Source organism: Somniosus microcephalus, chromosome 7 (genome assembly GCF_052327205.1).
Source record: "Somniosus microcephalus isolate GS21.2 chromosome 7, FLI_Smic_1.0, whole genome shotgun sequence".
NCBI classification, from domain to species: Eukaryota; Metazoa; Chordata; class Chondrichthyes; order Squaliformes; family Somniosidae; genus Somniosus; species Somniosus microcephalus.
Genome location: NC_140993.1, coordinates 224,540,504 through 224,564,737, shown reverse-complemented (window position 1 = coordinate 224,564,737; position 24,234 = coordinate 224,540,504). Strand labels below are relative to the sequence as shown.

General features: G+C 44.4%; 1 protein-coding gene across 2 annotated transcripts in view; it reads right to left on the bottom strand.

Moving 5' to 3' along the window:
* The window catches only part of neto1l (neuropilin (NRP) and tolloid (TLL)-like 1, like), a 437,965-nt gene that overhangs the window by 149,727 nt on the left and 264,004 nt on the right, over nt 1-24,234 (bottom strand). The window lies entirely within an intron of this gene.

The following is a 24,234-nucleotide window of genomic DNA, read 5'->3' as shown; positions in this document are numbered from 1 at the left end:
GCAACTGGAACGAGAGAGGTCCAAAAGGTGATGCCCTTACCATTGGTGCCCAGAACAGGGTCGGCATCTCCACTGGCGACGGGGCCAATCAGCCGGACTCCCATAATGCGCTCCACACGCTGGTCGAGGTCGGAGAGCTCTTTGAGGTCAGGACGGCCTCCGCCGGTGTCAGTGCGGTTGCGCCGGTTGTGCGCAACCTTGGCCTGCAAGAGAAAGGACGGCCTCTAAGTACAGTGTGTAGCCCTGATCTTGTCTGCACTGCCTCCCATGGTCGAATAGCTTGGATAGTGTGTAGCCCTGATCTTGTCTGCACTGCCTCCCATGGTCGAATAGCTTGGGCAGTGTGTAGCCCTGATCTTGTCTGCAATGCCTCCCATGGTCGAATAGCTTGGACAGTGTGTAAAGTGCTGAATGTGCAATTGATTTTCATGCCAGTCCCATAGCTGCTGGATGAGGGCTGGCCATTAGGGCTTTCAGGTCCCTTTGCCCATAATGTGAGGTGCACATGCAAGGATGAGGAGGACACTGGAAAGGGTACTCACCCTGACAACCCGAGTGAGGTCATTGAACTTCTTCCGGCATTGCACAGGAGTCCTGGCAACCACGCTGTTGGAAGACACCCTGTTGGGCACCTCCCTCCAGGCTTTCCGGTAGGCGCTGTGCAGTGGCCTCTTGCCACCTTCTGGGAACAAAACATGGTGCCTGCGCTCCACTCCGCCAACCAGCACCCTCAGGTCTCCATCGCTGAAGCGCTGCGCTCTCTCCCTGGCCTTCTCCATAGTCCTGGGCGTTGTACAGGTGAAGCTGAAGTGGTCAGGCCTAGGTTGAGGGCTGCAGTGTGCAGGGTGTGGCAGGCAAACAAATCCACCCTCCCCCTTTAAGAGATGACCGGCGCCAGAGTGTCTGCCGTCAATCAAGAACTCGCCGCACCTGCGCTGCGCCCGGCCTCGGGGGTATCGCTCAGCACCGCCGGCTTAACGCCTAAAGATAGTTGTGCATCGCCTGTTTTAGCGCAACAGCAACCTCTTGGGGCGTTGCGACTGAATATCGGCGAAGGGGGCGCGACTTTGCGCCGGGCGCAAAATTTAGCGGCCGCCCGACTTTACCACCCCAAAAGTGGCTATACTGAATTTCTAGGCCTCTGTCCCTTTCTGTCACATTCTGCTTATCTTTACCCAAATCACTACACTGCTCCATTGTCTTGACTTTTCTCTTTAGATTTCTAAATTTCCCTTCACCTGACCTCTCCCCCCCACCTTTTTTTTTAGTTTGAAGCCCTATCTACAGCCAACACAGCCTTCAGAACTCCTGGTCGCATCTGCAGGGAACAGCATCTAACCCCTGACTATACTGTCCCCTACCACTACAACTTTCCTTTTCACTCCCCCCACTTGAATGGCCTCCTGTACCATGCTGTCATAGTAAGCTTGCTCATCCATCCTGCAGACTTTGCCCTCATCCACACAGCCAGCAAGAACCTCATACCTGAATGCTCCCATTCTGCCAGTGCATTTCACACCTAATCTAGAGCCATCATTTGGCTCCACTAGTCCTATCACCATCTCATCTCATTTTGAATACCTCTTAATGTCTCTTCTCTTTTGTTCTCTCCCAGTCTGGCCTCTTAATCTATTTCATTTCCTGTGCTTCTTTAGTCTTGACAAAGGGTTTTCACCCAAAACATTGACCCTATTTTCTCTCCACGGATGTTGCCTGGCCTGCTGAGTTTTTACAGCATTTTCTGTTGTTATTTCGGATTTCCAGCATCTGCAGTATTTTGCTATAGAACCTCATACCTGTTGGATAAGGGCAAAGGCTGAGGCTCCTCCATCACTGCACATTGGGTCCCCTTACCTGCCTGAGTTGCAGTCACACCTTCCTGTCCCTGACCACTAACCAGACCTGTACCACTACCTAACCTAAGGGATATGACTGTCTCCTGGATCAAAGTATCCAGACAACTCTCCCTCTCCCTGATGCCCCACAATGTCTGCACCTCGGACTTCTGCTGAACAACTCTGAGCTGAAGTTCCTTGAGATGCAGACACTTACTGCAAATACACCGGGATCACGATGCTGTCACATGCTGCAGTTACGGCACACAACCTGCACTGCCATCCTTATATTAGCTTGTTTATTTAGCTAATTAAATTTGACAATTTAGAGACAGTGGAGGGGTCGAGAGAGGTGGTGGTAAGGTACAGCTGGGTGTTGTCAGTGTAAATATGGAAACTGACGCTGTGTTTTTGGATGATGTTGCTAAGAGGCAGAATGTAGTTGAGAAATAGGAGGGGGCCAAGGAGAGATCCTTGGGGACACCATAGGTAATGGTGTGGGAGCATGAGAAGAAGCCATTGCAGGTGATTTCTGGCTACAATTAGATAGATAAGAATGGAACCAGGCGAGTGCAGTCCCACCCAGCTGGACGACGGTGGCGAGGCATTGGAGGAGGATGCAGACAGGTCGAGAAGGATGAGAAGGGATAGCTTGCCACGGTCACAGTCACATAAAATGTCATTTATGACTAAATAATCAACATTCACACAATGAACCTTATATAGTCACATTTACACATGGAACTGTACATGGTTCATAGTCACACAATGAGCAGTACATGGTCAAATTCATATATTGAGCTGTATTTATCAACATTCACTCATTGAGCTGTACATGGTTAATCTTCATGTATTGAGCTTTATGTCATCAACATCTAAATATTGAGCTGTATCTTGTTAATGTGCACAATTTGAGCTGTATATAGTCATCATCGCACATTGAGCTGTCTATCATCAAAATTCACATATTATGACGCATATTGTCAACTTTCACATATTGAGAAGTATATAGTCAACATAGATACATTGGGCTGTCCAAGGTTACTTTTTACACTTAAGGGGTTATCTTATCTTTTGTGTGGATGGTCAGCAGAACACAAAGTCCAATCGTCCAGGAGGTGCAGCATTTAAATTGAACAGGTGACCTGCCCGACCCAAATAGGATTCCTAGCGCAGCTCGCTGGAATCAAGCTGGAGCAATATCGGAGAGGTCACCCACCAGGCAACCAGGTAAGTTCCTAGGCGGGGTTTGGGTAGCAAGGGTTTGTCAATGGTCTAGATTATTTTTTTGTGGGGCCCCTTCTCCTTCAAGTCCAATCAAATAATGTTTTTCAGTGGTCAACAGATTCTACTAAGTGGAGTGTCCAGAAGACGTTCTGCTCAATAGGTTGTAAAAATTGGATTTGGGGATTCTAGCTGCTTAACAGGCAGATGTAAGTACAATCATGACTCTCCAGGTGGGCGGCTCAGATGCCAATTAAATCAACAGTTGAAAGATAGAAGTGGGGCAGAAAACCATGCGGAGGGAGTTAAAATTCCCCCTTGAGCTTGTACGTACATTGAGCTTTAACATAGTCAACCTTCATACATTGACGTCGTACACAGTCAACCTTCAAACATTGAGATTGTGCATAGTAAAGCTTCATGCATTGAGCTTGTACATAGTCAACTATCATACATTGAGCTTATACATAGTCAAGCTTCATACAGTGAGCTGTGCATAGTCAACCTTCATACACTGAGTTGTGCATAGTCAACCTTCATACATTGAGCTGTGCATAGTCAACCTTCGTACACTGAGCTGTGCATAGTCAACATTTGTACATTGAGATGTGCACAGTCAACCTTCATACATTGAGCTTGTATATAGTCAACCTTCATAGAGTGCGCTGTGCATAGTCAACCTTCATACATTGAGCTTGTACCTAGTAAACCTTCATACATTCAGCTTGTACATAATCAATGTTCATCCATTCAGCTGTGCATAGTCAACCTTCATACATTGAGCTTGTACATAGTCAACCTTCATACACTGAGCTGTACATAGTCAACCATCATACATTGAGATTGTACATAGTCAGCCTTCATACATTGAGCTTATATAGTCAACCTTCATACGTTGAGCTTGTACCTAGTAAACCTTCATACATTCAGCTTGTACATAATCAATGTTCATCCATTCAGCTGTGCATAGTCAACCTTCATACATTGAGCTTGTACATAGTCAACCTTCATACACTGAGCTGTACATAGTCAACCATCATACATTGAGATTGTACATAGTCAGCCTTCATACATTGAGCTTATATAGTCAACCTTCATACGTTGAGCTTTGCATAGTCAACCTTCATACATTGAGCTTGTACATAGTAAACCTTCATACATTGAGCTTGTACATAATAAACCTTCATACATTGAGCTTGTACATAATCAATGTTCATCCATTGAGCTGTGCGTAGTCAACCTTCATAAATTGAGCTTGTACTTAGTAAGCCTTCATACATTGAGCTTGTACATAATAAACCTTCATACATTGAGATTGTACATAGTCAACCTTCATACGTTGGGCTGTACATAGTCAACCTTCATACATTGAGATTGTACATAGTCAACCTTCATACATTGAGATTGTACATAATCAATGTTCATCCATTGAGCTGTACATAGTCAACCTTCATACATTGAGTTTCTACATAGTCAAGCTTCATACATTGAGCTGTGCATAGTCAACCTTCATACATTGAGCTGCGCATAGTCAACCTTCATAGTGAGCTTGTATATAATCAATGTTAATTCATTGAGCTGTGCATAGTCAATGTTCATACTTTGAGCTGTGCATAGTCAACTTTCATATATTGAGCTGTACAGTCAACCTTCATACATTGAGCTGTACACAGTCAACCTTCATACATTGAGCTGTACATAGTCAACCTTCATACGTTGAGCTTGTACATAATCAATGTTCATCCATTGAGCTGTACATAGCCAACCTTCATACTTTGAGCTGTACATAGTCAACCTTCATACATATAGCTGTGCATAGTCCACCTTCGTACATTGAGCTGTGCATAGTCAACCTTTTTGACATTGAGCTTGTACATAGTCAACCTTCATACATTGAGCTGTGCATAGTCAACCTTTTTGACATTGAGCTTGTACATAGTCAACCTTCATACATTGAGCTGTGCATAGTCAACCTTTTTGACATTGAGCTTGTACATAGTCAACCTTCATACATTGAGCTGTACATAGTCAACCTTCATATATTGAGCTTGTACAGTCAATCTTTATACATTGAGCTGTGCATAGTCAAACTTCATACATTGAGCTGTGCATAGTCAACCTTCATACATTGAGCTTGTACATAGTCAACCATCATAAATTGAGCAGTGCATACTAAACCTTCATACATTGAGCTTGTACATAGTCAACCATCATAAATTGAGCAGTGCATACTAAACCTTCATACATTGAGCTTGTACATAATCAATGTTCATCCATTGAGCTGTGCATAGTCAACCTTCATACACTGAGCTGTACATAGTCAACCTTTATACATTGAGCTTGTACAAAATCAATGTTCCTCCATTGAGCTTGTATAGTTAACCTTCATCCATTGAGCTTGTACATAGTCAACATTCATCCATTGAGCTTGTACATAATGAATGTTCATCCATTGAGCTTGTGCATAGACAACCTTCATACATTGAGCTTGTACATAATCAACCTTCATCCATTGAACTGTGCATAGTCAACCTTCATACATTGAGCTTGTACATAGTCAACCTTCATACATTGAGCTTGTGCATAATCAATGTTCATCCATTGAGCTGTGCATAGTCAACCTTCGTATATTGAGCTTGTACATAATCAATGTTGATCTATTGAGCTGTTCAAAGTCAATGTTCATACATTGAGCTGTGTATAGTCAACCTTCATACATTGAGCTTGTACATAATCAACCTTCATACTGTAGGGTTCTCAAAATTCCCACATTCCCCAGAGTTATTAATAAAGGGACCCTGAAGGATGAAGTTATAAGGGTACCCTAAACAAAATGGCTTCTGGGCCTCATGGCAGAAGCCTGCAAGTTTGAAAAAAACAGGGCCCTGCAAAACGGCAGGTCAGATGACATGTCTGGATCTGTGAGGGACTTGTTATTTCTGAAGCCAGACATTAGATAATTTTGAAACCAATCAACTCAGGAAAGACTTAATCTTCAACCCATCAAACCTTTTGCATAAATAATCAGTTACAGTTCGAAGTAGCCACCAAGCCAGGAAAACACTGATTAAACATTATGAATAACAAACACGAGACATTAAGGAACATTTAACAATGGGGCAACCACCCAAAAAGCAGTTAAAGTGAACGACTATAATCACTTTAACGAGCCTGCCAAAATTAGACAAAGAACTAACCCTGATTTGGCAAGCAGATAAGGAACCTCCGAAGTAGTATAATTGTAGGCCCACTGGTAACCGAGAGGAGGAGAAGACGAGGTGAGACGAGGCGAACGGCAAGGCCGATAAGCAGAGAAGGGCAGCATAGATAAGCGTTGGGGGCGAGCGGGCACACACACCGGTCCAGGCATAAACTGACGTTCGAAGCAGGGGTAGAAGAAGAAGCCGACGACCACGAGCACCGCTTTAACAAAGGGCCGGGTAAACTATACCTTCAGATCATTACCATTGCACAGGTAATGATCTAGGCCACCGCGACCAAGCGAATACCGAACCCCAATCGCAACAAAACTTCGACGACCAGACCACCACCAGAAGAACAAAATCCGAAGTTTCCATTCTGCAAGGTAAAGTACCCAATAAAGACTTTGCTCCCTATCTCTAACAGAGGAAAAGAGGATACTTTACTCAGACGACTCCAACGCCGCGCCCTGGGATCACGTGATGACGGCAGGCCCCAAAGGACACCAGGAACGAACCCCAAAACCGCAACCGGCCCAATCGACAGGGTTCGACCTGTCCAGAAACCCTTATTGGTGAGCATAATCCCTGGCCCCTCACAGCACAATTAGTTAGATATCGGGGGTGGGACAAAAGGTAAGGGGATTAATACTGTGATTTTTCCCTCAATGTGCAGTGTGTTCCCCATTCCTACAGAATTAATGTTCATAAATTGAGCTTGTGCATAGTCAACCTTCATACATTGAGCTTGTACAAAGTCAACCTTCATATATTGAACTTGTACATAGTCAACCTTCATACATTGAGCTTGTGCATAGTCAACCTTCATGCACTGAGCTTGTACATAGTCAACCTTCATATATTGAGCTTGTGCATAGTCAACCTTCATACATTGAGCTTGTATATAGTCAACCTTCATACATTGATCTTGTACATAGTCAACCTTCATATATTGAACTTGTACATCGTCAACCTTCATACATTGAGCTTGTACATAGTCAACCCTCATGCATTGAGCTTGTACATAGTCAACCTTCATATATTGAGCTTGTGCATAGTCAACCTTCATACATTGAGCTTGTACATAGTCAACCTTCATACGTTGAGCTTGTACATAGTCAACCTTCATACATTGAGCTTGTACATAGTCAACCTTCATTCATTGAACTGTGCATAGTCAATCTTCATACATTGAGCTGTGCACAGTCAACCTCCATACACTGATATGTGCATAGTCAACCATCATACATTGAGCTGGTACATAGTCAACCTTCATACATTGAGCTGGTACATAGTCAACCTTCATACACTGAGCTTGTACAAAGTCAACCTTCATACATTGAGCTTGTACATAGTCAACCTTCATACATTGAACTGTGCACAGTCAACCTCCATACACTGATATGTGCATAGTCAACCATCATACATTGAGCTTGTACATAGTCAACCTTCATACGTTGAGCTCTACATAGTCAACCTTCATACATTGAGCTGTGCATAGTCAACCTTCATATATTGAGCTTGTACATAGTCAACCTTCATGCATTGAGCTTGTACATAGTCAACATTCATACGTTGAGCTCTACATAGTCAACCTTCATACATTGAGCTGTGCATAGTCAACCTTCATATATTGAGCTTGTACATAGTCAGCCTTCATACATTTAGCTTGTCCATAGTCAACCTTCATTCATTGAACTGTGCATAGTCATTCTTCATACATTGAGCTGTGCACAGTCAACCCCCATACACTGATATGTGCATAGTCAACCATCATACATTGAGCTGGTACATAGTCAACCTTCATACACTGAGCTTGTACATAGTCAACCTTCATACATTGAGCTTGTATGTAGTCAACCTTCATACATTGATCTTTTACATAGTCAACCTTCATACGTTGAGCTCTACATAGCCAACCTTCATACATTGAGCTGTGCATAGTCAACCTTCATATATTGAGCTTGTACATAGTCAACCTTCATACATTGAGCTTGTATATAGTCAACCTTCATACATTGATCTTGTACATAGTCAACCTACATACATTGAACTTCTGCATAGTCAGCTTTCATACATTGAGCTGTGCATAGTCAACCTTCATTTATTGAGTTTGTACATAGTCAACCTTCATACATTGAGCTTGTACATAGTCAACCTTCATACATTGAGCTTGTACATAGTCAATGTTCACGCATTGCTTTGTGTATCTATATATATAAAGGAATCGATCTGTCTGTCTGTCTGTCCTTCTGTCTGTCTGTCCTCACGTGTGCGTCTGTCCGGCTATGCGCTCGAAAGTTATACAGCGTAGCTACGCGCGCGGTACCTCCGAAGAAAGCTTACGCTTCCGGGACGCTCGTAAGCATATTTACTTTTCGGTCGGATGAAAATTGTTCGCGCCTTATGCAAAAAACCTTCAAAATTAAACTCATTATCTGCTACTTAGCATTGATTGACTGACGTCAAGGTTTGACCAATCCTATGCCGTCACGATTGACCAATCCTACAGTACGGTCCCCTGATGGTTGGCCAATCGGTGTGTGTGTGTGTGGGTGGGACTAATCATTTTCATCTCAGGGATGTGGCAGCCATTGTTTCACTGCCATTACTTCAGCTTCCAGCTCAAACTACTTTGATCATCCAGCTTTGAAAAAGTTAGTATCTCTTTTAAAAATAACATAAGGTTTACCAAAAACGTTTTATAAGTACTTTCACTTTCATCTTTCAAGGTATTAAAAGGTAGAAATGTTGCCCGGCAGCAGATTCACACAGGGAGAGAGAGACAGGGCCTGAAAGCCCTTTGATCATCCAGCTTTGAAAAAGTTAGTTTCTCTTTTAAAAATAACATAAGATTTACCAAAAACCTTTTATAAGTACTTTCACTTTCATCTTTCAAGGTATTAAAAGGTAGAAATGTTGCCCGCCAGCAGATTGAGAGAGGGACACAGACAGGGCCCAAAAGCCTGGGACTCGATTTAAAATGTTGCCCGGCAGCAGATTCACAGAGGGACACAGAGAGGCCCCAAAGCCTGGCACTCGATTTAAACCGCCCGGCCCAAAACAGCCCTGGCAAAGCCGGGCTCCCCCCAGCTAGTGGTTAATGTTTGTGTATTGTGTGGTACATGGTTAATGTTCATACACTGAGCTGGGCACTGTTAATTCACATGCATTGCATTTTCATTTATTTTTAGATCTTCATTTATTACACTGCATATTTTGTCCTTAGTTATTTCTACATTGCACTGTGTGTTAATTTTTAAGGTGCTTATCCCCTGCATTCGACTGTATAATGGAGCTGCTCATTTAATAATAGTGGTGGATTGTAGAGGGCCTTAATTTAATTTTGTGCCCAGTGCTGAATAATTCCTTAAACTGGGCCTGCTCCATGGTAAGTAATTAGTTGGCTTCTTTGGAAAAGGAGATGCAAACAAGTTAAATTTGAACATAGCTAGCAAATGTCTAGATTTCAAATCAGTTTGATCAAACAAAGCAAGTACATTTGGCAAGCGATTAAAGGAAAAACCAGGATTGCTGGAAGGCTATAAAATGCTGGTAACACACAACAAATAAATCAGCAACCGAAAAAGAATGACTAATGTTTTATGTGGAACTCTTCTTCAAGACAAGCCTCTCTTGTCTCTTCCAGATGTTGATTGAGCTGCTGTGCATTTCTAATTTTTTTTGTTTCTTTTTCAGAGCAGTTTATTCTATGATTATTGGGCATTCTTCCTCATCCATGGAATTAAAGGGGATATTTTCCTCTCCCAAATGCCTATGCAACAATCACACGCTCTGCATGGGAGGAGGAGGAGGATATCAGGAGCTGAACTGCAGCACTGCAAATGCACTGCGAAAATGCTGGGCCGCACTGGAGGTTCAAGGAGCTCATGTTGCTGCAGTTTCCGAGCCTCACTGAAGGACTCAAAAACATTTATACGTGGCAGGGCACTCCTGCCTCATATTTCCAGCTGGTTTGCACCTCCAGCGCAATGACCTACATTGGCTCCCGGTCCGGCAATGCCTCGATATTAAAATTCTCATCCTTGTTTTCAAATCCTTCCATGGCCTTGCCCCTCCCTATCTCTGTAACCCCCTCCAGCCTTACAACCCTCCGATTTTTGTCACTCCACCATTGGCGGCTGTGCCTTCAGCTGCCGAGACCCTAAGCTCTGGCATTCCCCCCTAAACCTCTCCGCCACTCTATCTCTCTTTCCTCCTTTAAAACGCTCCTTAAAACCTACCTCTTTGACCAAGATTTTGATCACCTGGGCTAATATCTGCTTATGTGGCTCGGTGTCAAATTATGTTTGATAACACCCCTGTGAAACATCTTGGGACGTTTTACTATGTTAAAGGTGCTATATAAATGCAAGTTGTTCTTGTACAAATGCCAATCCTTCCCAGAGTGGTGTGGCAGTCAATGTCAGTGGAATAATGTAATCAAGAATAAATAAAATCACTAAAACTAATAAAGAAATATCATTCAAAGTAACACATATCCTGGATTGATACTGGGCCTGAACCATCTGAACCATCAATTAGATCAATGCCTTTTATTCTTATGCTATGTGCTTTGCTGTGTATTCTTTGGTTGAAGTAAGAAGAGATTTTTGAATTAGACTAATTATCTGATGAAAAATAATGATTTTTTTTCTTACTCATAGAATTATAAATGTTAACATTATTATTTTCTAACTTTCTTTTTAAATGACAACCTGTGCCTGTTAACTGCTCAGGCATGCAACAGAATGACTGATTCCCTAACGGTATATTCTAACTATTATGTGGAATATTATTTAATTTCCTGTGATGGTTTTATTCTATTCTGTATTTATTTCTGTGTTGATAGTAACTATCAGACCACTCCATAATGACTTTCATACTGAATGATTAATAAGCTGCAAGGTAATTGTTAAATTAGGCTATAACTGCAGGTTCATACTCGCACTTCTCCATATGATGAGTTCCTGATCTCAGCCGTGCTGTTGGGGGAAGGTCCCAAGTATAGCACAGATGCATCTCCATAGAATGGGGGGAGAGGATAGAAAGGACAGTTATGAGGATCCACAGTCACATATCTTGCAAAAGTCTATCACAGAGCACCAGTGGAAGATGTCTGGGAGATGCTCATTCACATGCCCTATTAGTCGGGATGCTGCATTTGAGGGGAAAGGGAGAAAAGATTAAAAAAACTTGATTTAACAGTAGCTTACCTCAGCTAGGGAGGAGACAAATCAGCTAGGGTTCTTGTCTCTGGTCTATACCTATTTAATGACCCCAGCTGAAAGGTACTTGCGTGCGTGAATGCAGAATAGTGACAGAATCGGAGTCAACTGTGAGGCCCCTTTCTCAGCCAAACAGCTTGCCAAATTTAACTGTTTAGGCTCACATATGGAGATTGGGCACTTGGGCACGATAATGGGAGGGCTATCAGAACCTGTGGAACCATATGCCAGCAAAAGTCACCTTCCTCAGGATGAGTGGAGGAAGCAAAAAAAATTGAGTAAAAAATTAAAAATATGAGCAAAATAAATCAAGATGTTCTAACATTTGGGGTGACTTTTATAATGGAGCTCAATTAAATAAATAACAATTTGTTAACTCAAACTTATTCTGTTATGCAGGCTATTCTGCTGTGATTTCTGAATTTTCCCATTGCTTTCTGCCTTCTTAGACCAGTGCAGCAGTTTGCCCAGCATGGATGCAGGTCAAAGCTGGCCAGAATGCAACAGCGAAGGGTTAAAGCTGTGGATGCTGGGGAGATTAATGAGTCAGGATGATTGGCCAAACTTTGTTGAGCGCTGATAGAACATCAAAGCTGGCTGAGTAGAAATCTAGCGGTTAGAGGACATTACAGTTCAGTTCAACACAGTGGACAGCAATGGAATAGCTATGGGTTACAGGTGAGTCTGGGGAAAGTGCTGAATTGGGGAGAGATCACACATTCAGGGAGGTTTTTTAATTTTTTTAAATTTATTCAATTGTGGGATCTGCGCATCGCTGGCAAGGCCAGCATTTATTGCCCATCCCTAGTTGCTCTTGAGAAGGTGGTGGTGAGCCGCCTTCTTGAACCGCTGCAGTCCGTGTGGTGAAGGTACACCCACAGTGCTGTTAGTGAGGGAATTCCAGGATATTGACCCAGCGAGGATGAAGGAACAGCGATATATTTCCAAGTCAGGATGGTGTGTGGCTTTAAGAGGAATTTGCAGGTGGTGGTGTTCCCATGCGTCTGCTGCCATTGTCTTTCTAGGTGGTAGAGGTTGTGTGTTTGGGAGGTGCTGTCGAAGAAGCCTTGGCGAGTTGCTACAGTACATCTTGTAGATGGACACACTGCAGCCACGGTACGCCGGTGGTGGAGGGAGTGAATTTTTAAAGTGGGCTGCTTTGTCCTGGATGGTGTCGAGCTTCTTGAGTGCTGTTGGAGCTGCACTCATCCAGGCAAGTGGAGAGTATTCCATCACACTCCTAACTTGTGCCTTGTAGGTGGTGGAGAGAATTTGGGGAGTCAGGAGGTGAGACACTCGCCACAGAAGACCCAGCCTCTGACCTGTTCTTGTAGTCACAGTATTTTTAAGACTGGTCCAGTTAAGTTTCTGGTCAATGGTGACCCCTAGGATATTGATGGTGGGGAATTTGATGATGGTAATGCCATTGAATGTCAAGGGGAGGTGTTAGACCCTTATGACTCAGAAGCCTGCATGCTACCCAGTGAGCCAAGACATTAAACACACCAGCTCAAGTGGGTAAGATCATAAATACTGAGGTTCATGTTAAGTCTGTGTGTTATAGTGATAATTACTACACAGACTACAAGAGTAAATTCAACAGGTCTTTACTGGTTGGAGGTAGGGACTATACTGAATACAATATTACTACACAGTGCTTATATACCGGTGTGGTCACCACCGGTATTACGTATACAGCAGCCAGAGAAAGTAGTACATCTCTTAAGGTGGAACAGGCTTAAGTTCTCTTAAGGTGGAACAGGTTACATACACCACAATCCTCCCTTTTTAGCTTAACAGTCATATCCCCATTTAACATAATATAATAACATATATACACATATAACTTCAGGTATAACAGGTCAAAGGTTCAGTCTCTCAGGAGGCTTTCTGATGCGGCTTGGATAACACCTCTCAATAGTCTCTGATTCTTGTTGTTGAGGTGCCTCCTCTATTTGGTTTCCAATGTATTGGGTGTCATCATCATCAAGTACATTCCCTGCCGAGGTAGATGCTTCAGGTTCATTAACGTCTTCCACAGTTGTCTCTGTCACAACCATGGGTTCGACCCTTGCTCTCGACTCTACCAGTTGATCCGCATGACGCCTTATCACATTATGACCAATATCTACTGTGTACATCAGAGGTCCTTGTCTGGCCCGAATTGTTCCGGACTGCCATTTTTCGTTTCCATAGCCCCTTGCCAACACTGGTTGTCCTACGTCGAAAGTTCGAGTGGTCTTGTTGTTAATATGCCGAAACTGTTTGTTTTCCACTTCCCTCCGCACATTTGGTTTTAACAAGTCCAACTTGGACCGCAACCTCCTGTTATAAAACATCATGGCAGGACTTTGGTTAGTCACTGCATGATCGGCATTTCAATATGACATCAGGAACTTGTCGACATTGTGTTGCAGCGGAATCTGATCATCGTTCATGGCCTTAATTGCCTTTTTGAATGTCTGGACAAATCTTTCAGCCAACCCGTTTGTCGCCGGATGATATGGGGCAGAGGTATAATGTTTTACTCCATTCTTCTTTAAGAATTGTCGGAATTCTTCCGATACAAACTGTGGTCCGTTGTCCGAACAGATCTGTTCTGGCAATCGGTTCCTTGCGAATATTGTTCTGAACACCGCAATTGTCTTTTCTGAAGTAGTGGTATTCATCTTGATGACTTCTGGCCATTTGGAATGTGCGTCCACCGCGATTAGGAACATGGAGTCCATGAATGGACCAGCAAAGTCAATGTGTACGCATTGCCATGGGGCTGAAGGCCATTCCCATGGGTGTAGCGGTGCTATCGGAGGTGCATTTTGCACTTTTTGGCACCCAGCGCAGCTTTTCGTTAACTCCTCAATCTGTTGGTCAATACCCGGCCACCATACATAAGCCCTAGCAAGACTTTTCATTTTAACTCCCCCCAGATGACCTTCATGCAGTTCGTTTAAAACTCTTTCCCTTAACTTGGGAGGAATAATCACTCTTGTCCCATACATCAAGGTACCATGGCAGACGGACAGCTGGTCTCGCCTTGCCAAAAATGCCGGTAACAGAGGATCACCCCGTGTTGGCCATCCTTTCACTGTCACCTCGTAGACTCTGGACAGTGTCGGGTCGTTCCTGGTTTCTCTTTCAATACTTGCATTGGTGACTGGTAAACACTCGATGATGGTCGAATGAAATAACTCAACAGGGTCAACTTTCGTCGTGTCTTCTTCTTCAGGTAGTGGCAGGCGCGACAGCCCATCAGCATTGCCATGCTGTTTCGTACCTTTGAATTCTATTTGATATTGATGTGCCCCTAGGAAAAGAGACCATCTCTGGAGACGCTGCGCTGTCATCACTGAAACACCCTTCTTAGGGTTAAAAATGGATACCAACGGTTGATGGTCTGTCAGAAGTGTGAATTTTTGGCCCTGCAGGTAATGATTAAACTTTTTCATTCCCCATACAAGGCTAAGAGCCTCCCTATCAATCTGCGCATAGTTGCGCTCAGCGGAGGTCAATGATCTGGATGCAAACGCGACTGGCCTTTCCGTGCCATTTGGCAACTTGTGTGAGAGTACTACCCCAATACCATATGGAGAAGCATCACAAGCCAACCGAATAGGCAGTGTCGGGTTGAAGTGAGCCAACACTTCCTCTGAGGTGATCAATTCTTTGCTTTTGCGAAATGCCTTCTTACAGTTTTCGCCCCATTCCCATGGTACCCCTTTCTGTAAAAGAGCGTTTAACGGGTGCAGTACCATGGATAGATTTGGCAGAAATTTTTGGTAATAGTTAATTAATCCTAGAAATGACCTTAACTGAGAGGCATTCTCCAGAGCGGGAGCCTTTACAACTGCCTCAATCTTGTCAGGAGACTTATGAAGCCCCTCCCGGTCAATGACATGGCCACAGTACGAGATCCGCTTCTGGAAGAACTCACATTTCTGCCGATTTACTCTAAGTCCATACTCTTTCAGTCTGTTGAGCACCAGTTCCAAGTTTGCGAGATGTTGTTCATCACCATCACCTGTGATCAGAATATTGTCCAGGTAACATTGTGTGCCTGGAATTCCCTGTAATACCTGCTCCATGGCCCTCTGCCAAATTGCTGGAGCCAATGCCCCTCCAAAAACCAGCCTATTGTACCGGTACAACCCTCGATGCGTGTTGATCGTGAGGTATTGGCGTGACTCTTCCTCAACCTCCATCTGCAAGTACGCCTGCGCCAGGTCTATCTTGGTGAAGTGTTTCCCGCCAGACAATGAAGTGAAAATATCCTCAATCCGTGGAAGCGGATACTGCACCGTGTGAAGCACCGGATTAACGGTGATTTTGAAATCTCCACAGATGCGAACCTTCCCTGGATCTCCTGGCTTGTTGCTCGCAGGACGTTTCATAACGGGAACAATGGGCGTAGCCCACTCACTCCAATCTACCTTAGACAGTACACCTGAACGTTCTAGTGCTTCCAGTTCCGCTTCAACAGTAGGTCGTATTGCATAGGGTACCGGTCTGGCTTTAAAAAATTTTGGTTGTGCATGTTCATCAATCTTGATGTTTGCCGTAATTCCTCTCAGTGTTCCCAGTCCCTGCTGGAACACCGCTTTAGCATCATCCAATATTCTGGACAATCGTTTAGGTTTGACATCTGTTTCCCCGGAATCTACTGTTAGTGCCTTCAAGGAGCGCCAGTCCATATTCATTTTCCTAATCCACTCCCGTCCTAGTAGTGGTGGACCTCCTTCAGGTAGCACATATAAGTCCATTACTTGGCTTTCTTCGCCCTTGTGGACCACTTCTACCTCTATTTTTCCCATGGGGTACACTCTTTGCCCCGTGTATGTTTTCAATATAATCTCCGTATCCTGTAGGGGAATATGTTGGAATAACCTTCTGTAATCTTTCTTATTCATGACCGTCAATGCCGATCCAGTGTCCAATTCCATTTTTACTTGGACTCCTGCTATCTGAAGAGTGACCCAAATTGTCTGGAGATCTGCATCCTTACCAACGTTGTGTACTCTTAAGCTATCCAATTCATTACTGCTAGCGTCTGAATCTGACTTCTGTTTGGTCAAACTGTTCTTTGTCACCTTGTGTACCTTTGCGTATTTTCCTTGCGGTGACTTTTTGTTGCTGGTCTTCTTTCCTGACCGGCATACTTTAGCTATTTGGCCAAGTCTGCCACACGTTCTGCATTCTTGGTTTTTAAACCAACACTGGTTCTGATCATGCATTGTCTTTCCACAACGATAACATTTGACAGAACTCAAACCCAATTTGTTTGTACCGAGTTCCGGTGACCGTAGCTGCATTACTGCCGTGCCTCTCGCTGTGGCTTCGTTTGCTGCTGCCATAGTGACCGCCTTCTCAAGCATCAGCTCATTCTCCTCGAGCAGTCGCTTTTGTGTATCCTGTTTAAATAAACCACACACAAATTTATCTCGTAGTGCCTCTGTCAGTCCCGTTCCAAACTGACAATATTTTGCTAGCTTACGTAATTCCATCAAATATTCAGCATTGCTTTAATTCTGCAGCTGCCTTCTGTCGTAAAATTTAAATCGTTCCGCTAGCATCAGCGGCGTTGGGTTTAGATGATTTTTCAGGACAGTAACAATCTCCTCGAACGTCTTATCCGTCGGTTCATCTGGTGATACAAGGTGTTTCAATTGCCCGTATGTCTTCGCACCCATTAAATTTAATAATGTTAGTGCTTTATCTGCATCAGGAATTTTATTTGCCTTACAATAATTTTGTATGCGTTCTACATACATGGCCCAATCTTCGATGTCACTATCAAAGGTATTAATGTTCCCATGTTTAGGCATCGTTGCAATTTATTGTATTTTAATGTTATCCAAGATGGCGGCTTCCCGCTCTTGTCGTCGTTCTCCGCCCACAAAATTGCGGTTTTCCCGCGCTTGGCGGTCTTCAACCATCCCCCGACGCTGTCTCTGCTTCACCGCGGCTCTTGCGCCTTCAGTTTCCCCAGACGCTGCGCCTTTTAGCCTGAATGCGGCCCTTATCTCCGGTCGCGATCGATGTCCCCGCGCTGCGCCTCTCGCTCGAAAGCGGCCCGGCCCTTATCTCCGGTCGCGATCGATCTCACCGCCCTTATTCCTCCGTCTTCCCAGCCCCGTCTGTACAGCCAACGTGGTTGACTTTCTGTCGCGTCGCTGCCCGGCTTACCCACCACCGAGGTAGAAAGAAGAAGCTGACAGTCGCTGATGGAGGCTTCGAGGTCAGGATGTCTTCTGCACTCCGGTTTCTCGATGCCTGCCGCTCGACGTGTCTTCCAGTAGGGTGATGAGGGTGGAAACCTCTCTTCGACGTCCTGTCTGTGGACGAAGCCGCCATGGGAATAACTGCCGCAGGGTAAGAATCGGACTCGTCGCCACTGTTAAGTCTGTGTGTTACAGTGATAATTACTACACAGTGCTTATATACCGGTGTGGTCACCACCGGTATTACGTATACAGCAGCCAGAGAAAGTAGTACATCTCTTAAGGTGGAACAGGCTTAAGTTCTCTTAAGGTGGAACAGGTTACATACACCACAGTTCAAACATGGAGTTGCGATAAAGATGGGCATGAATTAGGGAGGCAACAATACATTCAAGGATTTGCAGAGGAAAGAGAGGCTGGGATAGTGCAGTAGCTTGCAAAACAGAGGGGGTCAAGCATGTATTTTTTGAGGATGGGAGTGATGACTGCACAGTTGAAAGGAAGGGGGACAGTACCTGAGGAGAGGGAACTGTTTACACTATCAGTTAGCGTGGGGGCCAGGAAGAGAAGTTGAGTAGTCAGCAGTTTAGTGGAAATAGGGTCGAGAGAGCAGGATGTAGGTCTCATGGATAAGATGAGCTCGGAGAGGGCATGAGGGGAGATCAGAGAAACTAGAAAAAGATGCGGTTCAGGAGGATCCTTGGGGAATTGAGAGGTGCAGCAGAGGCAGCTGAATGGCTGATCTCAATCTTAGTGACAAATTCCATGAACACCTCGCAATTGTTTTGGAGGTGAGGGTGGAGGGGGCAGGGGAAAAGGGTTTAAGAAGAGGTTTGGTAATGGAGAAAAGAAGCCAGGGTTATCTTGGCATTCCAGGATGATCCTGGAATAATGAGCAGTTTTGGCAGAGGAGAGCAGGGTCCGATAATGCTTGCTATGGTCCAGCTAGCCAGATCTGGCGATGAATGGATAAACCATTTATGTGCCACAAACGTTCAATTCTGTGTCCCTTGAACTTAAGGGCGTGAAGATGGCGGCCATACCAAGTTGGAGTAATATGTACAGTTTTGGGCTGCATACTGTAGGGAAGATATTGAGGCAATAGAGAGGGCAGTGCAGATTCACTAAGATTCGTCCTGGTATGAGGAAATACAAATACAAAGGAAGACTGGAAAAATGGGATCCGTTTTCATTAGACCAAAGAGGATAATACAGTGACCTTTAAATCTGTACACACAGGCAGTACAAATGAGCATTATTAAATATGCAATGCCCCAACTAATGTTGGTTTCTGTACGAATAACCGTAGCTGTCGTAAAGACAGCAGGGTTTGATTGACAGCTGGCTGACGGCTGATGTCATATCCGGGGGCGGGATCCAACAGAATCTTGGCCATGCTTCAGATGCTGTACTACAGACACAGAGTCAGGACTGAATAAATGGCACTCCTCTACAACTGCTTGTGAGACTCGTAATTACGTTATTAAGGTAACATTACATGGTACCAGGATTTATAGAACTCACGGTAAGGACATACTACAACAATGGAAGGAATAAGACCTCTGGCTAGCCTGCAACTAGAAGGAAATGTGGATGAAAATTGGCGTGTCTTCAAGCAACGCTTTCTTCTCTACCTCACAGCGATTGACGCTTCGACTAGCTCTGGAACACGTAAAGTAGCTTTGTTGCTAACAGTGGCTGGCTCGCAGACAATCGAGCTGTTTAACACATTTACGTTTGCAGCCAAAGATGATAAAAATGATCTGGACAAGGTAATAGAACGGTTCGATGAATACTGCACTCCAAAAAAGAATGAAACGTATGAGAGATTTGTGTTTCGCTCCCGCGTGCAAAAGCAAGGAGAATCCTTTGATTTTTTTTGACGGACTTGAAAATAAAAGCACAAACATGCAACCTTAGGGACCTGAAGGAATCGATGATGCGCGATCAAGTCATTTTTGGAATACTCGACAAGAAGGTGAGGGAGAGAATGCTTAGAGACAATGACCTAAATTTGGATGCAGCAGTGAAAATATGTCATGCTAGTGAACTCTCAGCCATGCACACGAAAACTTTCGAAGGGAGCAGCACAGCAGAAGGGAGCGCCCTGGGGCTGAAAAACCTGCCGGTGGATGTGGTACACAAAAGGGACACAAGAGGGCCCATGGAGTTCAAGATGATGACGCCATTATGAATGCAGACGGTGCGGTAATAAACACGTAGCCAGACAGTGTCCTGCTTATGGGAAGAACTGTGCAAAATGTAAAGGCAGGAATCACTTTGCCAAGATGTGTTCTTTGGAAGAAAAAACTGAAGGTAAAAAGACAGTGCATGCTATTGAGACTGAAGAGACAGGAGCAGAGACTTTGTTTGTTGGAATGGTGCAAAATGAGTCAAAACAGGGAAAAAGTACTAATGAAGTGCACTCTGTAGGACCAAAGACTGAAGTTTGGATAGCTCCCTTGCTGGTAAATGGCACCATTGTTACCTTTAAGCTAGATACAGGTGCTAAGGCAAACCTCATAAGTTGGAGTGATGCACGGAATCTCAAAGTGCGACCTAAAATACTGAACAAGACAGTGTCTTTGAAGGCATACAATGGACAAAGCATTGAAACAAAAGGAACGTGTAGGCTGAATGTTAAGGTAAAAAATCACATTCACCCTTTGACCTTTGTTATAGTGCCTGAAGGACATGAGTCACTGTTGGGGGATAAGGCCTGTATGGATTTGGGCTTGGTAAAACGAGTCTATACTATCAATGAACAGAACTGTGTGCAGAGTGCCCCCCAAGATAGTACAAATCTGACTCATGAGACTATAGCACACAAATATGCAGATGTCTTTCAGGGTTTCGGAGCACTGCCCTTTACATACTCCATCAAACTGAGAGTGGATGCACAATCTGTGATTCACGCACCCAGGAGAGTTCCAGTGGCTCTCCGTGAAAAACTGAGGAAAGAGCTAGACCGCATGGAGGGACTAGCTGTCATAAAGAAGATTGAAGAACCGACTGACTGGGTAAATTCCATGGACTGCGTCAATTCAAAGAAAACTGATAAATTGCGTGTCTGCATGGATGCCAAGGACCTTAACGCCAATATCAAAAGAGAGCACTACCAAATTCCAAAGAGAGAGGAAATAGTCAGCTAAATGACAGAAGTGAAAGTCTTCTCCAAGATGGACGCCTCGCATGGTTTCTGGCAGTTGAAACTTGATGAAGAAAGTGCTAAGCTGTGCACTTTTAACACCCTGTTTGGTCGATACTCCTACCAGTGTCTGCCCTTTGGTATTAGCTCCGCCCCAGAAATCTTTCACAGAGCAATGGAGCAAATCATCGAGGGCCTGGAGGGAGTGCGGGTGTACGTGGATGATCTGGTAGTATGGGGCTCCACTCAGGGGGAGCACAACACCAGACTGGAGAAAACACTTCAGAGAATACAGCAGTATGGACTCAAACTTAATAAAGACAAATGTCAGTTCAGTGTCAATGAAATCACATTCCTCGGAGACAAGATCTCTACAGAGGGGATTCAGCCAGACAAGTCAAAGGTAAAGGCTATACATGACATGGAGAAACCAAAGGACAAGAAAGGGGTTCAGCGGGCCCTTGGCATGGTTAACTACTTAAGAAAATTCATTCCAAATCTAGCAGTGAAAACTGTTCATCTGAGAAAACTGCTGCACCAAGAGACTGAGTTCCAATGGGGACATGAACATGAGAGAGAATGGAAGGGGCTGCTACACATTCTAGCAAGTGAACCCCTACTGAAGTTCTTCTGCCCTAAAAAGAGGACAAAAGTGTCCACAGATGCCTCTAAGAATGGATTAGGGGCTGTCCTTCTACAGGAAGATGAAGGAGAATGGCGACCAGTGGCGTATGCGTCACGCTCTATGATGGCTACAGAGTGCCGGTACGCGCAAATCGAGAAGGAGTGCCTTGGCTTGGCATTTGGGTGTGAAAAATGTCATACCTACATCTATGGTCTTCCCAAGGTTACCCTAGAAATGGACCATAAGCCACTGCTAGGCATCGCAAAGAAGAATCTGTGTGACATGTCACCACGGATACAACGCCTAATGATGAGACTTCAACGTTACGATTTCGAGCTAACATATGTGCCAGGGACACAAATGTTCATTGCAGACACACTATCCAGGGCTGCGCCTTACGCCACACAAAACAGTGAATCAGAAGAGGATGTGGCTCTTCATGTGGATATGGTCTAGCAGCATTGCCTGCCACACAGGAACAACTATCAGTGATAGTCACAGAGACATCAAAGGACCCAGTCCTGAGTAAAGTAATGAGTAATCTTCAAGAGGGCTGGAAGAAAGGGTCATGTAAACAATATTATCACATTCAGTCTGAGCTCTCTGTGGTCAATGGACTACTGCTTAAGTGTGACAGGATAGTAGTGCCCACCTCTATGCGACGAGAAATGCTCAACAGGATACATGAAGGGCACCTGGGTGAAGAAAAGTCAAAAAGGAGAGCACGTGAGGCACTCTACTGGCCAAACATGAACTCTGATATTGACCAGTTGATCAGCGAGTGTGCTACATGTCAGGAGTATCAAAAGAAGCAAACAAAAGAGCCCCTCATAACCACAGAGCTCCCATCACGACCTTGGGAAAAGGTCGGAACTGGTATATTTCACTATGAAGGAAAAGACTATTTGTTAGTTATTGATTAATTTTCCAATTATCCAGAGATGGCTCTCTTGTCCACTACCACATCAGGAGCTGTGATAACTCACCTGAAGTCAATCTTTGCCAGGCAGGGCATCCCTCTAACCCTGGTCTCTGATAATGGCACTCCCTATGCCAGTCATGAGTTTCAGTCATTTGCTACAGAGTATGAGTTTAATCATGTAACCTCCAGTCTGCTCTATCCTCAGGCTAATGGAAAAGCAGAGAAGGGGGTACAGATTGTGAAAAGACTATTAAAGAAAGCAGCACACAGCAACACTGACCCATATCTGGCCCTGATGTCGTACAGGGTAGGCCCGCTAGCAAGTGGCAAGTCTCCAGCTGAGCTCTTACTGGGTCGGAAAATCCGTACACGTCTTCCCAGTTATGTCACACCTGACCACAGAGATGAGGTGTGTGCAGACAAGGCTCAGAAACTACAACAGAAACAAAAAGCACTTCATGACCGCACAGCCACTACACTAGTGCCTCTGCAGGAGAAGGATATAGTTCGCATTGAAGGGCCTGAGTCATGGCCTACAAGAGCCACCATTCTACAACAGGTCGCCCCCAGGTCATACAGTGTCATGATAGAGAATGGCAATGTGTTTCGCAGAAACAGGAGGCACCTACTGAAAACCACAGAGACCTTTCAGCCTCAGGAGGACAGAGAGGGTGACGAGATGAGGGAAATGCCACAAAGAGACGAGATGAGGGAAATGCCACAAAGTGACGAAGGACACAACAGTGATAATGTGACAAGGGACCTGTGTGGTACAGACATGAACTTAAGGGATACAACTGGGGCGGTTCAGCAAACACCCGTTCAGCCACGCAGGTCACAGCGCACCAGAAAGCCTGTAGTTAAACTTGACCTGTAGACAGGGATTGATAAGACTGTAAACAGTTAATGGACTCCTGGGTGTGGGTAAGGTTTATACCTACCTGCAATTAGTTCAACGGTGTAGTACACTGACTGGTTCCATATGATGTTAACAAGTGTTCTATGTGTTATGTTATGTTATGTCGTTATTGTGTTATGTCTTCATTGAAGGGGGAAGATGTATGGATAACCGTAGCTGTCGTAAAGACAGCAGGGTTTGATTGACAGCTGGCTGACGGCTGATGTCATATCCGGGAGCGGGATCCAACGCCATCTTGGCCATGCTTCAGATGCTGTACTACAGACACAGAGTCAGGACTGAATAAATGGCACTCCTCTACAACTGCTTGTGAGTCTCTTAATTACGTTATTAAGATAACATTACAGTTTCCTTCCAAAAATATTTGCACTTTCAAAGCTACCACCCACAAAAGCCTTTCACATCAGTGTGGCCATCTTCAACAAGGAAACCACAGTGAATCTGATCTTCAGACCCTTCCATTCCTGCAGCCAACACTGCACCAAGTTCATATAGATGCTCAAGTTCATATTGAGTTTTGATGAAAGGTCACTGACCTGAAATGTTAACTCTGTTTCACTCTCCACAGATGCTGCCTGAACTGCTAAGTGTTTTCAGAATGTTCTGTTTTTATTTCCTATAGGCATTGCGAGTTTTCACCTCCCCCTCAAGCACAATTTGTAACTTTTACAAAGCACTCTACATAGCCCTCACGGAACTGACAGAAATGATTAACTGTACTCTAGTTGTAGCATACAAAATTGTGACCACCTCATTGGAAAGTTGGTGATAAAACACCTTGGGTGCTGGTTCACCACTGAGGTTCAGCTTTGTAGGTCTAAATGCCAAAGTGGATGGTTAATAGAATCACAGAAATCATTTGCCGGGAAGTTCCTCGGAGCTGCTCCCATTCCGCTGCTACAACCTTGCCGAAAGTGT